The 17,659-nt window shown below is 44.7% G+C and overlaps 1 protein-coding gene across 8 annotated transcripts in view; it reads right to left on the bottom strand.

Moving 5' to 3' along the window:
• Positions 1-17,659, bottom strand: part of PTPRG (protein tyrosine phosphatase receptor type G) — a 660,588-nt gene that overhangs the window by 451,863 nt on the left and 191,066 nt on the right. The gene's annotated exons all lie outside the window — the stretch shown is intronic.

Raw genomic sequence — 17,659 nt, 5'->3', positions numbered from 1 at the left:
CAACAGCTAGTTTAGACTCCATGGTTTTGTATGCACGGTTAGGGTTATATATTTCAATGTATACTGTGCTTTGCACTGCACACTGAATTCTCAGTGCCATTTTGTTAGCTCAGTCCCACCTGTGGTCTGGTGACTTGCTAGCGTTTCACTTACCAATGTGTTCCAAGCCTCCTCTATTGCCACCTCACTCTGTGACAGCTCCTTGGGGATGCGTTAAAAGATGTACTGACAACACCCATGCACTGAAGGATTTCTTTGGGGGGCAAGGCAGCTCTGCTGTACGTTTTAGAAGACCATTAGCATCAGTGGCCTTCAGCAAGCTTTCATCTACACGTTTTGTCACAAAGACGAAAAAACCAAACAACCCTGTCTTGTGATTAGAGCACTGGGCTATCCCCAGACGTTTAGGTTCAGTTTCTACCTCTGCTACACGTTTGTAATGTAACCTTGTGAAAGTCACAATTTTCTGTGCCTGAGACTTTCACCTGGAAAATGGGAGAGAAGAGTAAATCCTATCCCCGCTCTTTATGGGTCTCGCCTTTTATATCATAAGCTGTGCAGGGCACCTCTTAAGGACTCTCTCCCTGTATCTGTATTGCAGCTAGCACAACAGAGCCTCTAAGAAACATAATATCAGTAATTTATTTTTAAACATACAAAACAAAAAGAGGATTTATTGAAGTTAGCTGGATTACAAGAGCAGAAGTGAGAACAAAATAGGCCCAAGTCAATAGCTCCACATTTGTTACCTGAATGTCACAGAGACATTGGATAAAATAACTGAGGTTTTGGAGAATCAAGGTAACTTTCAATGTAATTATCTAATGTCAGGGGACATGACCCTGTTTCTGGTAGCTGGGAGGGTTGAATAATTGGAGTTTGGATAATCGAATGTTTGTCTTTTACCACTTATCTTACAGAATACTGTACAGCTTTCTATTGAAAAGCTTTCCCTGAAAAGAAATTCCAAGATCAAATGAGCCCAGAGACCATTAATTTGACACAAGCAAAGCACTGCAACAAGCTCTTTTGTGCCAAACCACATACTGTTTATCTGTCAGACAACAGAAAAGTCTTTTGTAACCAGCACAGTCAACTCCTCCCTCTAAAGACTGTATTGTGAAGCTCATAACTTCAGCAGTAGTAGCAACATCCACAGTTCGCACTGTGTTCCCAGAAAGCATCCCAGTAGAGCAACGTGCTATATTTTTATCTCTGAAAATGAAGATCCAATTTTTTTTAAATCACCAGAGAGTAGGGATGTAAAATCCCATTTAAATGGTTAACCAATTCAAGGGGGAGTTCAGCGGGTAAAGGCCACCCAGATGGAGAAGCCCCTTTCCTGCGCCCCCCCCCCCATGCTGCAGGCCAGAGCAACCTCCACCTACGGGGTGCCCGGGCTTGCTGCAGACAAAGGCTGCTCCAGATGGACAGTTAATCCACCCCCCTGAGGCAACTTCTCCACTTTCCTGAAAGATTGATACTCCAGTGATCTATCTCCCGGGGTTCGATTTAGCGGGTCTAGTAAAGACCTGCTAAATTGAATGCTAAGGATGCCCCTGTCAACAACGAGGAGTAAGGGAAGTTGGCTGTAAAGTTTCTCCTGTCAGCCTCCCACTGGGGGCTGCCCCAGAAAAAAAAAATCGAGGCATTATATGTCGACTCCAGCTACACAATTCGTGTAGCTAGAGCTGCGTATCTTGCATCGATTTTCTCCACCAGCGGAGACCTGGCGTGGGAGGACAAGGTCTTCCACCAACATAGTGCTGTCGACGCTGTTATACTGAAACATAGCTCAGACCTGTCCTTGTACTTCAGCGAGATGGCAAGGAAACCAGCAGAAGGGAGCAGCAGCTATTTCTCCTCTGACCCAGTTACTCCTCTCGCTGGTCGTGCCAGCATAGCAGCAATACTGCTGTGTTATTTTACAAGGGAATAATCTCCCTCCCTCATTGAGATAAACTATTAGGTGATTGGCTTGTCAAACACTGCAGTGATAGCGCGACCCTAGAAATTAATGTCATTTCACGCTTTATGCCACAAGTCCACAGGTCCCACCTGAAGAATTAACATGCCCTATGGGAAAACACTGATTTTGGGCATCTAGGGATTACACCAGTAAAACCTAACTAATTGAACCCATCTGCAAGACTAAGACAGGCAAGTGTGGCTAATGGGTCAGATAGCTACTGTGGACCCAAGGGCAAGTTCTTCGCTTCCAGAAGAGGCAGAGCCTCAGGTGGAAGGGGTAGGACCAAGAGCAGCCAGCCCTCAGTACTGGCTGGAGTGAGGTGCTGGGCGTTCCCCCCGGCCCCAGCTCTCAGAGGTGCCATCAGCTACCACCACTGCTACTGTGCCCCTGTGCAATTGTCCTCTTCGCCCCTGACCCGTCGCCGTGCGTGTGGCAGAGCAGAAGAGGAGGTTGCCTACTTCCCCCCCGTTTCCGTCCTCCCCTTCCTGAAGCACTACGTTTGCTACTCTATTTTATTTAGGACGGGTTTTTATTTTATATATATATAATGCAACTGGCTACAAAACATCTCCACTTCACATAGTCCTTTTCCTCTGAAGCGAGCTCTGAAGCTGCTGACTCTTTTCTGCCACCTTGCTTTCATTCATGTGTCCTATCCCATTTATCAGAGTAAGAAACTGAAGCTTCACAAAGGAATCACCCAAACAGACAAGAGAGACCAGGCCCTGCATTGCGAAGACATTGTAAATACGCCCTTGGCTGATAAATTTTTACTTATGACAATATTGGCAGTAATTTGATGCAAACAGCAGGAGAGTCAACTTTGAATTATAGCACCAAGGGACAGAAAACAGCTGCTTTTCTTCCCTCTTAACCCATGAAATCTCTCTGTTTTGAATCTTAATAGAAGTCCAAGATTTTTCCCTAGGAGCGTGGCTTAAACCAGTGATCAGAATAAGCGAGGCATGATAAACAGCCGCGGCGCTACACCCCCGCCAAATGAGGGCTGCACAGGTTCGGCTGTGGAAACAGAAAGGTCATTCATTACTCAGTGTGAATCAACAGACGGCACATTTGAGATAAATAGTCATTATAGGCCTACAACACACATTGAAGTTTTCTGCTCCATTGATGTACGCCACATGACAGACTCTCTATTGCTCTTTCAATATTAGTTATTTAATCTCGGCTAACAAAGTACGTAGGCCCCTTACTTTTATTGTTGACATTCCTAAGCCTGGAGATCTCTATTTACCACGTAGACCATCATGACAGGAAGGGCAAGAATCCCTTTATTTCCTCCATCTTGGAAGAAACTGGATTCACTATTGTTTCTTATTTGTATTGTCGGAGTCCAGAGGAGCCCCAGCTGTGGGCCGGGGCTGTGTTGTGCCCCTCTCTACCAATACAGAACCAAGCCAGCTCCTGCCCCAGAGAGCTTGGGATCTAAGACAGGAGATGAGACACACACAGGGGAGTACAAGCGAACAATGCAACAGTACTGCATGAAGGACAGTGAGCTCAGCACGCCAGCAGCCTGATTCTTATCAAGCAATCGCCAGGCCTCACCACAGAATCGAGTTTCCAGGAGAACTCTCAAAGAGAACAATGAGTCAGCTTTGCGATGTTTACAGGGAGCTTCTCCCAGGCGCGAGGGGCACCGGGGCAGAAAGCCGAAGATCCTTCCTTGCAAATTCAACAAGTGGACAATGGAGGCTATTGATTCATCTTGCACTTTTGTCCTCACTTGCCTCTTACGAGGCCTCAGAAGCGGACTGGGGCCGGTGAGCTCCACTGGAAAACACATGATGGGTAACAATCCATCTCCGCCAGGAGACGCCAGAAATTCCAAGCCTCATGCAGGTGCCAAACCGCTGGCTCTTAAACAACGACCTGTCACAAAGCTTTCCCATAACGACCAGAGGTCCAAAACAGAGGAGAGATGCTGGCAGACCAGGGCCAGCTCCTGTCAAAGGCACTGACAAGTGCTGAGCTGCGAACCAGTCTGCTTCGCCTGTGTGTTCTTACCGGCATTAGAGATAGAAGAATGGGTGCTTCTTAGAGATAGAATGTGCTTAGTGTAGAATAAGTGTAGGTTGCTGCTGGCCCCTTGCCTCTCCTCCCCCCCACATTTGGGGGCCCCATGACCCTTTGTGAACCCCACACATCACCCCTGCAATGATCCCCAACTGGTTAGCTCCAAAGGACATGAAAAGCATGTATATTGTAGCAGCCAACATCATCTTTTGGAACCTAAGACTGGATCTCATTTGTATATATATGTTTACCTGCTTGAACCTTGTCATTCAGTCATTTCTTTTTCCTAGTTAATCTTTTGTTTGTTACCTCACCAGCTACAGAGCATTGACACTGGTTTGAGATCTAAGGTACAACTCACCTGGGATAAGCAATTGATCCTTTGGGACCAGGAGCACCCTGAAGATTGTAAGAGCCTACCCCAAAGGCAGACTTGCCCCGGTCCTTGTGACTTAAGGAGATTACACTTGATGCCTGGTTGGTGAAATCTACCTGCAGGACACACAATCAACGGTTTGGTGTCCTGGCTGGTGGCAGTCTGCCCTAGGGTTTCTAAAACTAACTTGGTTTTTCATTTGTTCAGTATCGTGAACAGAAAAAGAAATCAACATTTTTATGATTGGTATGTAATGCTTCCAGGTGGTCATATTTCTACCACACCGCAAGCCTTCTAATCGCACGTTTCCCTGTGATAGTAAGAATGCAAGCATGATAGGCAACCCCCTCAATATAAACAGATCAAAGGGCCAGATTCTGAGACTTGAACTCGTGTTGAGATGTATAATTAAAATAAATAAATAAAATAAAAATTAAGTCAATAGACAGATCGCGTGACCAAGCCAGTCAGTGGTACAGCTTGAAGCAGAACATGATAGCTCCAGCATCCCAGAGCAGTGCTCTATCATTAAAATAAAAGGCACTACAGGTTGAACCTCTCTAGTCTGGCACCGTTGGGACATGACCGGTTCCAAACCAGAGAATTTGCCAGACAACGGGAGGTCAGTATTATCTAGCAGCATCACTGACACTTTCACTGCTTACTGGACTCTTAGAAAGACATGAAGGGGTAAATTAGAGCTAAATAACAGCACAGAACTCTGAGAGCCAGGACTGGTGGCTGTTAAACTTTATAGGACTGTGGGAAACTTGGCCTCACCCAGGATGAGTGGGAATCTGGCTAATTAAATTCATGCCGGACCACGAAATGCCAGATTAGAGAGGTTCAACTTGTACTCATTGCGAGTCAAAGTATCACAAGTGGCCCCAAACGTTATTTCAGCACCAAAGAAACCCATGTGTGTTTGAACAATATACTATCCACTCTCTTAGCAAAACCCTTCACTATTTTGTGAATTGCACTGGACTTCAGTTATACTACCATTGACTGCAACAGCCCAATCATCCTTCAGCCTTATTATACTTCAGGGCACTTTTTTGGTGATGGGAGGCCACTAAAAATATATTCCAGATGAAACAGCGACATTTTTTCCCATGCAGTCTTAAAACCTTTGAACGATTTATAATCCGACTCTCACTTCTCAGAGAAAGAAGATCAAGATATCTTGGCTAATCAACTCACTTCCCTCATCCATGATTCCCACATCTACTCTCAGACCCGTGCACGAGGCTATTGTTTAAATCCATAGGAATTCAAGTTTTATCCCTAATCCCAGATTTCAGTCCTCCAGATACAGGAGTACAACTCAGTTTGTGGCTCTTTTGCTTTACGGCCCAGTTTCTGCAATCAGACCTCGGTAGGTGGACCCTTTGTGGCTGTAGAGGGAACAAATGAAATTAACAGGTCTCTGCAGGAGTGCAAGGGTCCACCCCGTGTGTCTGATTATCAGATGAGGCAGCAGTTGGCACAGTCTTAAATAGCCAAGGAAACGCTCTCTTTCATTTTATTTCTGTATTGCATCATCTAGATATGCAGCAGCAGCAGCTATTCATTTCTGCGGGGAAGGGAGGAAAATGCTGAAAGTTCTGAACGCTCTGCAAACTTGCCTATTTATCCCGTTCTATACATTCAAAATAAGACACCAAAGGTGCAAATTATTTCCTGTAAATTTCAGCTCTTCATTTACATGTCAGATAGCAAACATAGGTCATAACTCAACCATTGGAGTGCAAACCATCCAATTAGTCCAATAGAGTATGTCGCCGAACATATTAGAAACAAATAATGACCAGCAACGAAGCCGCCTGAAAGTAAGGGAAAGTCAACTGAGCATACGAAGCCACATGCAAGGATGAGTGCCAAGGTTACTGGGAGTAAATGACATGAGCAGCAACGTGACACAGAGCATTTCGTGCAACCACACAAGTCGGCTGCACTTACACTTTCAGCTTTATAGCTAGAGGCAAAGTGTGTTCTATGAAAAATAAAACCTTCCTAATGATTAAAGGAAAACAGCTTAATTCTGCTTTAAAAAAAAAATCTATGCTTCTTTGCTGTCATTTAACAACTGGTCGGAAAAACTTCAGCACATCGTCCAATTACAAGCCAAACTGATAGCCGTATTTACACAATTCTTTAATCAGGTGCCAGAACCCCACACATGCACAGCAGCCTTTCAATATTCCAAGAAAGGGTTCGGAGACGGAGGGCCCTCACTTCTGTAGCACCCTGGGACAGATAGGAGTGCTGGACAGCATCGGTAACTAAATGGTTAAACTCAAGTAGCTAGGAGGTGATGGCAGGGAACCAGGAGAGCCAATGGGAAAGGGTGCTAACCTTTTATTCAAAAGATACCTCCCTGCTGTTTTCTTTGTGGGAGATTTAAGTTAGAAGCTGGGGAAACAAGATTAATTGAACCAGGCAGAACTACAATGCCTACCAAGAATACTGGGCATGGACTAGACCTTGAAATGGACTAGACCTTGAAGCACTGCTCATGAGTAGATAGGGAAATGTCTATTTAGTTGCAATCAGGTTATTTTCTTTGTTTTGTTGTTTGGTTAAACTTTTCTGTGCTAAGTCCATGTGCCCCACTCCCAATACACTGTATCTAAGCTGTCGCCCAGACATATCATTTTTCTCTGCGTTTTAATTGGTTCTTTTCTGAGTTGCTCTGTAACACCTAGCAACCAAGTATGCTTTCTCACATGCATCTTTTTGTTTTGTTAATAAAATCACCTTTTTAAGGCAATGATTTGATTCTTGGGACCTGGGAGGGTAAGAGGAAGTCTGTGTGTGTGCATGCCTAAGACTGAGAGGTCAGTTATCAGAGACTGCAGTTTGTTTTCTCTCTTTTTCCTTCAAGCTCTCTTGTGGTAAAAGAGTTTGGAGTACCCTTCTGGAAGAAGTCCAAGTGTTTCTTCCTGGGTCTAAGAAGAAGGTTTTTTTTAATTTTCTATGATTCTATGATTCTATGAATATATACTTGATGGTGGCAGCCTGTCTCCCAAGGCCAGGGAATCTATGACCCTGGGGAGCTTTTAAGCAGAAGCCTAGAGAGGCAAGGTATTTTAAGGTCTTTTGCAGACCCCCACCTTCTGCAGTCGGAGTGCCAGAGTGAGGAACAGCTTTGACACACCCTCTTGTACTCAGCCACAGAACAGAGCTGGCCCCTGCCTCACTTTCCCTTAGTTTAGAAATGGAACTTAGCCCTGTCAATCTTCCTCTGTAAGGCCAGTCCTCCACTTGAATTACTTGCCTTTCTTGGGGCTGAAAGGAGTATAGCTCCACCCAAAGTTTTACCAGCCCCTATTGAGGGCCTTGCACAATTGTCCCAGGAGTTTGGGCCTTTCTCTCAGGGCCTCTCCTGCCCCCTCTTCTGGTGCTGGCCCTTTTACAGGTTTCTTCCCTTCCTTCTTCAACAGAGCTTCAGTCAAAACAAGACCGCGAAGCCAATATCCCTGTTACTATTGCCCCCCCAGTTAGGGCTCTCATCTCTCTATCCTCCCTGTGGAGGGATAGTAGTGGAGTCTGGCCTACTGTCCCCTCTATCCCAAGGTGGTATAGTCAGGGACTGGTTTGTTCAAATCTCCTATGACATCATTGGGCTCCTTCTTACCTTGGGACCTTGAAGGTACTTCCTGCTTGGTAGTCTTCTGATGCCTCTGGCAGAGAACTGCGTTATCTGGGCAGCTTCCACCAGTCTGACACCATGGAGCTCTTTCACTCTGAAGCCAAGTCTCCACTCACTGCACAGGAGATCGATCTTGTAGGCATTCAATTTAGCAGGTCTAGTGAAGACCATCTAAATCAAATGCTGAGGGTGTCCCTTGGTTGGTGCCAGTATTCTTTGCAGTCGGGAGGAATAAGGGAAGCTGACAGGAGTGTTTGCTCCCATTGACCTTCCACTGTGAAAACCGCACCCGTCTTGGCTTCAACTACATTATTTATGTAGCTGGAGTTGCGTAGCTTTAAGCCAACCTTCCGGGTCTAATATACATTTGGCCTGAATCTCCCTGGGAGTCACCCTCTTCTGCCTGTGTTTCCTGTTCTCAAACTGCCCATAGCCTGAAAGTGGGAAAAGAAAATGCTCCTCCTTTTTAACCCTTTAATTCTGTTTCTTTGTAGAGTCTGTCAGCCCATCAGAGGTTCCTAAAGTCCCCTTTCTTTCCTTGGCACCTCTTCCTAGTTACACGACTCTCGCCTAGAAATTAAACCAGAGTTTTGCGGAATGGGAAACTTTGGACACTGGTTTCAAATCCGGGTTTCTGAAGTTAGGCACTTCAGCATCCAGGTTTGAAATGTTCAGCCTATATTTATTATTAAGGCCTAGTTCTATTACCTAAATGTGAATCCAAGCACCCCAACAATCAGCGATTCACTGGATTCTGAAGCATCACTGACAGAACAGCCATAAAACACTGTCCGGCATTTACAGTGTCTGGTGATCTTCCTGCTAGAGGTACTGGAATCCCAGCTTCCTTAGGCGCCGAGGAAAATCCCACCCTCGAAGTTCAACTTGAGCTTCCACTTGAAGAGAGTGTGTTTGGGCAGCTTCCAAGTTCTGAGCCTGTGACTTTGCCAGGGCTGGATTCTCAGATGTTGAGTTTTCAGTGGTGGCGTGTCTGGAGCTAGTCCATTTTGCAAGTGGGCATTACATCACTAGTACCCGAAATTTAGCAAATTCGGTTCCATCCATGCTGGGCAACAGTTAAGATGCTCCAGAAGTTTTTACAATTCACCTCTCATAATGCCTAAATCAGAGATAAGGGGAACCACCTTGTTATCACTTCACAAGATTGAAAGGCCAAAGGTGAAACCTTGCCCCCAATTCACCTCTCATTAACAAGCAGATAAAGATGTAACTGGGTTCCCAGAGCATGCAGTCAAGTGGACCATCAGGAATAAGCTATAACAAAAACTTTTACCAACACATCCATTCCTCTTTGCAGATCAACCACTGTAACACAGGAGAATTCTTCCAGCCAGAGGGATTTGGGTGGGAAAAATTAGTGAGAACATTTTACAAACTTCTCCCATTGCTTGTTTTTTATCCCCAAGGACAGTAAGATGGGTATACGTATGAATCTCCCTTTGAAATTGAAATTCCTTGAAACAAAAACTCCAGCCAGGTTTGCTTGCCTCTGGCAAAAGGATAAACTTCCATTTTATATATCACTATATCTGAAAATATTCACTACCTATTATCAGTAGTTCAGAAGCTGGAGTAGCCGTTCCTGTTTTAAATGCCTTAGCATGTCAAGCAACCTATGCCACTTCTAGAGTTAACATGAACATTTTGTGGTGGTGAAAATAGAATTCCCTTTCCCACAAAAGGCCTTATTTTTAAACCATGTTATAAAAGATTCTGAGGAAAAAGACAAGGGCATTAGCTGATCCATTTTTCATGAGGAAGATTGGCCAAAGTGTGTGGGGGGGAGGGAAGAGGGTTGTTTTTTGTCAGCATATTAAGGGTCACTACACAAAAGGCCATCCAATATTATTGTCACTGAAAAGCTACAGGCAAGCTTAAAAAAAAATCAAAAAAAAATCTGTGGTTTGGAAAATACTCTTCTGCTTAAATTAAGAGCAAAATCTCTGGTCCATTAGTCCTAACAGCAAAAGTACAATGCAGAATACCCTCAAGGATGTTGTTTCTGAACTGTCTCCTTTCCTTTAAATGGCTGATTTATATTTCTTGTCTCGTTGGTTTTTAGAAAGATGGGAAGGATTCCTTGGAGGATACAAAAGATTTCTTTTGCTGAAAAACGCCACTATTCTGCATCTGTCCCAAGATGCAGTTTTGAGAATTTCCTTTGGAAAACTATTAGGACTGCAGTAAAGGGATCACCCCTAAAGCCTAATTTTGCCCTAATTTTGCAACCACACTGACTGCAATGAATTTCCCAGAATGGGTTATTGGAGATAAATCATATACTTTGGGCTTGAGGGTCTGGTTCTCACATACATTAAGATCATGTTGCATCATTCCGGAAGCATAAAGGAGCTGGAAAATGAGTGTGCATTACAAACTTTGTAACATTTACAAAACCTAATACATACACAAAATTTCATTCAGAATAGGAAGCCAATCTACCCTGAATCTCATCTGAAATTCTACAGGTGACGTGTCCCTTCTAAAAAGGGAGTACTCACATCTCTCTGTAGTTCTGGACTGAATCCAGAGGAGGAAACAGAAATAGCCCCGGAAAAGCTCTCACTGGTATTTCTGACCAAGCAGGTACCAGAAATCTCACAATAAAGCCTCCTTTGGAAAGATATGTGGTTTAAAGAGACTTGGGCATTTACTGAGATTCCAATAAGCATCTAAGAATTTTGATTATTTGAACCACACACTAAATCTTGCCAAGCTTTCCCTCTTTGATATTATATTATGAAATCTGTATTTTAGAGTGCCCAAAAGTGTGAAGAATTTCAAAATGGATCATAAGATATTCTAGCTAAAACATGTTGTTACTTGTGCTTCAGTCAACAGCGCATTGATATTTGAATAGGTAAAAGCTACCCTTCAACTTCCGGAGATGACAGCTGACAACTACACTCTTCTGGCACAAGGGTGAAGCTTATTTCTGCAGGAGCCAACTTTCTCTGGCTAGTCTGAGACTGGAATTAACTCCCAGGAGCCAAGAACGATCACAAACTGCCCCATCTTCCACACCAAGTACAAGGCACGTTTCCCTGAGTTGTCTCCTCCAGCCTACCAAGGGCAATATTTTGGGCGCATGGGGGAGGGGAGTGGCAGCTTTTCATCATGTTCCCCGGACCAGTGTTTCTCAACTTTTTTTTTTATAAAGTACCCCCAGTACCTACAGTTTTCAGACGCACAATTTTTTTTCTATCATTGTAACACATTTGTTTAAACAACTTAATCGTAGCTGAGCAAGCTAATTTTGGGGTGTAAAAAGTACAAAAATAATAAAGCGCTGCAACACGTAAAACAAAAATTCAGTTTTCTCCAAATGTCAGGTGTGTCGACGTACCCCCGAGGGTACTTGTACCACTGCCCCAGACGCTAAAAGAATGAGGGGAAAGTGCTTGCATTCAGAGCATGCCTCTTACAGCTGGCTGGTGAGCTCCCTTCACTGGGGACTGGCTACACAAAAGTGAGAAGCCAAAAACACCCCACCCCTGCCTCAGACACACGGTCCCAGGGTACATCTAATTTGCATATCTTCTTCCGAGCGCTTTTTCAAAAGCGTTTTTTTTTTCGAAAGTGAAAGTCTGGACGTAATTTTTTTCAGAAAAAACCTCTCTCGAAAAAACTGCTCTTCCTAAAAAAAGGAGGTTTATTCGGTTTTTCGTAAAAAGGCCCCTCCCCCAAAAAACGCGTCCAGACTTTCACTTTCGAAAAACACGCTTTCGAAAAAGCGATCAGAAGAAGATATGCAAATTAGCACAGCATTTGCATATTTCCTTTCGGAAAAAAAACGTAGTCTAGACGTACCCCCAGAAGGCACCTCTCCACATTTCCTTGCCCTCCACTGGTCTCTCCAATTTGTCCCCACCCTTTCTTAAGGGGAATAATCACTTCTCTAGAGGCAATGCTCCTCCTAATGCACCCTAATCCGTCCTTTGCCTTGGGTATCCAGCTTCTCGTCTGCTCTAATCCCCAGGCCCTTTCCTGCACAGCTGCCGCTCAGCCCCTTAGCCCCCAGCCTGTAGCAATGCTTGGGCTCCTTCTGCCCCAAGTGCAGGACCCTGCGCCTGGACAGTGGGCTTCAGTGACCAGGACTGAGTCAGGCTACAGATTATTAATTTGTTCTTGCTGACAAAACCACACACACACACACACACACACACCCACACACACCCTCCCCCCCGCCCCAACCAAAAACTCACACACACACACACACCCACACACACCCTCCCCCCCGCCCCAACCAAAAACTCACACACACACACACACACACACACACTCCCCCCCGCCCCAACCAAAAACTCTCACACACACACACACACCCCCTCCCCCCCGCCCCAACCAAAAACACACACACACACACCCATACACACCCTCCCCCCGCCCCAACCAAAAACTCTCTCTCACACACACACACCCATACACACCCTCCCCCCCGCCCCAACCAAAAATTCACACACACAAACCCCCTCTCCCCCTTCCGCCCCAACCAAAAACTCTCTCTCACACACACACACACACACTCCCTCCCCCCCCGCCCCAACCAAAAACTCACACTCTCACACACACACACACACACACACACACACACACACACACACACACACACGAGGCAGGGAGCATGAGCCAGGAGCAGAAAACCATCCTGCCCCAACCAAAAACTCAAGACAGAGAAGGTGCATGACAGGAAATTTAAGTGGCTTTGGTTTGTTTATTCCCACATCCTCTCTCATTCACGGATAAAATCTGGAAGGAAGGAGGCTTTTTGTCTGTGCCATTAGTAGGGGTGGTTTGTTTTAAGCGTAAAATAAATTACAATGTGAAAAACACTGCCTGACCGAGCAATGGCAAGCCACCAGGTGGCCTGAATGGCTAACACACTTTCCTTTCACGGGCAGTCTCTTGTTACTCCTACAGGAGTTTGTTCACAGAACTCCTATTTAAAAAAGGGGGGAGGGCTGTGGATTTCAGAAGTTTGCTCTGAGTCATCCTTGCCTGATTTGGGCGAGCAAGCTCCCAGAACACTACTAACAGAGTCTTTCATTTTCCAGGCTTTTTAGAAAGAAAAGCTCCCTAATAGAATGAGGTTCCGCTCAAGCAGAATTTGCTGTTTGTTCTTGCCTCTCCAGCTGGTCAGGAGGTTTAACAATGGCAAATTGGCTTACTTGCTGCTTGGGGTCATGGAGAGGTGAAATTAGCATTGAAAGAGAGGCAGTAGTGTCTAGCAGTTAAAGCGCAAGACTGGGAACTCTGAGACTCAACCTCAGATCAGCCAAGGACTCAGTAACACCCCTTCGAATCTGTGGTTAAGACACTAGCAGAACAGTACGCATGTGAGTAATATTTATCCACTTGCTTAAAGGTCTTAGTGATGCGGGGCCAAAATTATTCGGCATTTTCTGTAACCTCGCCAGGGTATTGAGAGATTTACTTAACGTTGGTAACACGATTTGAGGCCCTGGAATGAATGTGCGTATCATAAATATTATTAATACTTATTATCATATTAATACCATAATTAGCTACATACGGCCTCATGTTTCCCAAACTGAAGTCCACAAGCAATCTTTTCAATACATCCTTAAACCACTGGTAAGTTAACAAGGCACACAAAATACTACTGCTGGTACAGTATATCTTGCAGTGTCCCCTTCCTGGAATATACTTTGCTATGATAGCACATGAGAACAGAGATGTCCATTCACCTCATATATGTTTTCAGTCCTCTGTGTTCCCCCCTCCAAAAAAAAAAAAAAAACTCAAAACAACAAACAAGCCAACTACCACCCTTCATTAGGGTTGCCAGATGGTTTAACCAAAAATACCGAACACCCCTACCCCCCCAAAAAAAATTCTGGGGGAAAAAAATTCTGGGGAAAAAATTCTATTGAGAAAAAAAAGAGGGGGAGACCAAAGTTGTTGAACAAAAACAAACAAACAAAAAAGGCCCCCGAGAATTGTTAAGCAAAAGAGAAAAAAAGAAAAAAAAAGAAAAGAAGAACAGCGTGGCCCCTTTAAGAAATGCTTTTGAGGCTTTTTGGCCTTAACATGCTGCCAGCAGCCATCCACCATCTTGTCTTACTGCTCTGGGCCAAACAACTTCCCTGCGGAACCAGGTAAGCACCCGGTATTTTCGCCTCCTGGCCGGGGGAAAAAAAAATCAGAAAATACCGGACATTTTAGGTGTCCAGTATTTTCTGAATTTTTTTACCGGCCAGGAGGCGAAATACCGGACTGTCCGGGTTGATACCGGACACCTGGCAATCCTACCCATCATCCACTTCTATTGCCTGACCCAGCCACGTACAACTGGGTAGGCACTAACAGAATCCTTCCTCCCCATCATTTTTAGTAGCTTTCCAAAACCATGCAATTCATTGGTGCAGCAACTGGAAGGCTACAGTTCATCAGAGAACATCTGACCTCCTGTGGCCTTAGCAAGTCTAGACATATCCTATGCTAGTTGCAACATGGACATAGGCAATGGATGCCCACTTAGAGAACAGTTAGCTAATGAAGACTGGCACAGGCCAAATTGTAAAAGCAAAAAGGGTGTTTAAGGTGTCACAACACAGGATTAACACATCCTTCCCCGGACAGAACAGCTACCCGAACAGAAATCTCTTCCAAGGGCAGCTGGACTTGTTGAAACTGAAACAAACGCATGGTATATTTTATGCACAGCATGTCTGATGAATCACTAAGTGCAATGAAATTATTTACAGCGGGTATCTATCTCTACAGCAGTCACGCTTTGCCAGCTGCCTCAGGTAACTAAAACGTAACCCCCGTATCATCCACAATACACACAGGAAGATTCAGAGGAGACTGAGCCAATGTTGTCTAATTGCAAAGGTAACAGAATATATAATATGCTAACATTACACACATACACACACACACACTTGTATATACACATTAGGGTAATCACTTGTGTATGATGGTTACAATTGTTTTCTAAAATCAGTGCAATCAGAAAAATGACCCTGGATAAAAATCAATATACAATTTCTGTTCATTCCAATACAGAGTGTGCTAGTTCCAGGCTTACAGTAGGAAAAAAAGGGATAAAAATATTTTCTCTTAGTAAGAATTCACATTTGAGGAAACAGCTGTTAAACAGCTTCTCTGGATCCTAGTCAGAGACAGGAAGGTAGCAATTATTCTGACCCTACAAAGAAAAAGAAAAAAACGGTGGGGGGGTGGGGGGGGGCAAAATCTTATTTGGTATTACCGGTCTTGAAAATAGAACTACTTCCAATGCCATTTTTAAATGAACTGCACCACCAGCTAACTCAATCATATTCATTGAAATCAGGTAGCCGTGATATAATCATGCATCCGGATTGCACTAATTTGAACAAAGTGCTATTACCATAATCTCCAAATATGCATTTTCTTGCAAAGCTGCCATTATTTGTAAGTATCTACTGCCCTGTCAGGAAAATCAGCTGCTGACATTGAAGACCAAGTGATAACACAGTTTTCTACTGCAAGGCACATGTTACACAAAAGCCTTTTTCTAAAAGATTGACCCTAGTACTCAATTAAATCATTCCTGCTACACAGTAACTAACAGAAAGGAGATCTAACACGCGCAGCTAACAATGAACAGTAATGTAAACCTTTAGATCTGAATTTCATTATAATGATATTCTGGTCCTGGGACAGGAAAAAAAAACGTAAGTGGTAACAACATTCGAATTATGTTAGCACGCTTTAGGAAGGGATTTTGGTTTTTGTTTTGTTTCTGGAATTTTGGAGGGAAGCCAAAGTACAATTTTGCCTCACTTGACTGACAAAGCTTGCTATACCTTTAATTAAATCTATTACTGTGTGCTGCCTCTGCTAATAAGAATCAGGAATAAAAATTAATTTTTTAGAGCAAACACTCTTCCCTCTCCCCACCGACATACAGTATGACATATGTGTGTGAGAGAGAGATACTGTATGATTACGAGAATCAACTTTAATACAGAAATAGAAGACCAGCTATAGTCCGAACAAAAAAATGGATTTAAAGGAGACTATAAAATCAGACAATGCTAGCAATGCTGCTTCTATCCCATTAAGTGGGGAACCTCAGGCCTGGGGGAGAGATGCGGCCCTCAGCTGCCTGGATCCTGCCGCCGAGGCTCGGGGTCCTTTCCAACACTGGGGAGCCCGTGCTGGTGCTCCATTAAATCTACTAGCCTCCCCACCCTCCGGGCTCTTGTGAGAGAAGGAAATGTGGGGAGTGCCTTTCTCCTTCTCAGTTGGGGGCCACAGTGAGGGACTTTTTTCCCCCTGCTTCTCACTTGTGTGCGGCCCCCGACTGATTTTTCTGTGGGTCAGTGCGCCCCCCCACCCCCCCGCTATAGAGGCTCAGACAATAGTGATGAGCATGAACTTACCACCTGACGACAAAGATGGAGCTTTGTGGCTATTCTGGCAGGGTCTGGTGGCCTACGAAAGCCATTGGGGAAGGTTACAGAACATGCTTTGGAGGTGCAGGCATAAACATAAATAAGGAGTTGCTATACTTGTTGCCAGCTGGTGACATTTTCCGTACCGTCCTAGCTCCAGACTCAGGTGATGACACAAGGAAGTTTCTCACCTCTCGGGTTGCAGCGCAAATCCCTAATGGTTCCACAATCAACGGACAAACTGCCCCAGCCCACCAACAAACATAGACATGGCATCGTTTTTGAGACAGGTCTCATGAAATTGTGCAGTGCCTGATTTGTCGCTTTTGAACAACGAGGGGTGGCAATCCTGCACAAGCTTCCCAGGGAGCCCAAACCAGAATGCTTCCAGGAGAGGGTAAATGAGCCAGAGGTCTGCGTCCCTCGGTGGGAGACGTCCAGCTCTCTGAAGAACCCCCTCATCTGTGGGCAGCTGTGGCAGAGGCACGTCAAAAAAGCTGGAGAGCTGCCCAGCCCAGTCCCATCCAATCCTCGCATGGGATTAAGTTTGCAATAAAATGCTCTAACAGGAAATCAAAGGAAAGACCCTCTTGCAATCCTCTGGTAACCAAAGGCAGCCCAGACTCCTGGCTCTATCTTTCATCTTGGCACTTCTGCACATCACTGTGGTATCTAAGAGCCTTCCATAGACCAAACCTCTGCTTGAGGTGGGGTCTCTTTCAGGCGGCGAGGGAGGGGAGAGGTTGGATGTTGTCAATGCCTGTCTGGTCATAGGGGGGAAGCTCGATTCAATTTGCCGAGGTTACTGCAGCAGGTTCTAAAGGGGGACAGGCTCTGGATTAGTCTACACTCCCCTTGAGTTCTCTAATCTCCAATCCCACAGTCAGCTAACAAGACTGAAAACCAGTTCTGTTGACCTCTGGGAACAAGAATGATCAAGGCTTAGGCTACTTACGTAGATTACAGGGCATCTGAGAACTTTAGTACTCAGCTGCCGGATGCAGAAAGGAAACTTTCATGTGAGGATGGTGGGGAGAGGGGGAGGGTCACATCCTGTGCTCCCTTCTGGATTCTACCCATAAGAACCCTAGCTCTATCTTAAATATCAGATTCTGGATGACTACATTAATACACTCTTACTTTTTGGGGGGAATGTGAGCAGTTTGTATTCTGGGTTTCTACATGCAGGA

This window comes from Pelodiscus sinensis, chromosome 11 (assembly GCF_049634645.1).
Source record: "Pelodiscus sinensis isolate JC-2024 chromosome 11, ASM4963464v1, whole genome shotgun sequence".
Lineage (NCBI taxonomy): Eukaryota > Metazoa > Chordata > Testudines > Trionychidae > Pelodiscus > Pelodiscus sinensis.
This window is presented reverse-complemented; position numbering and strand designations above follow the sequence as displayed.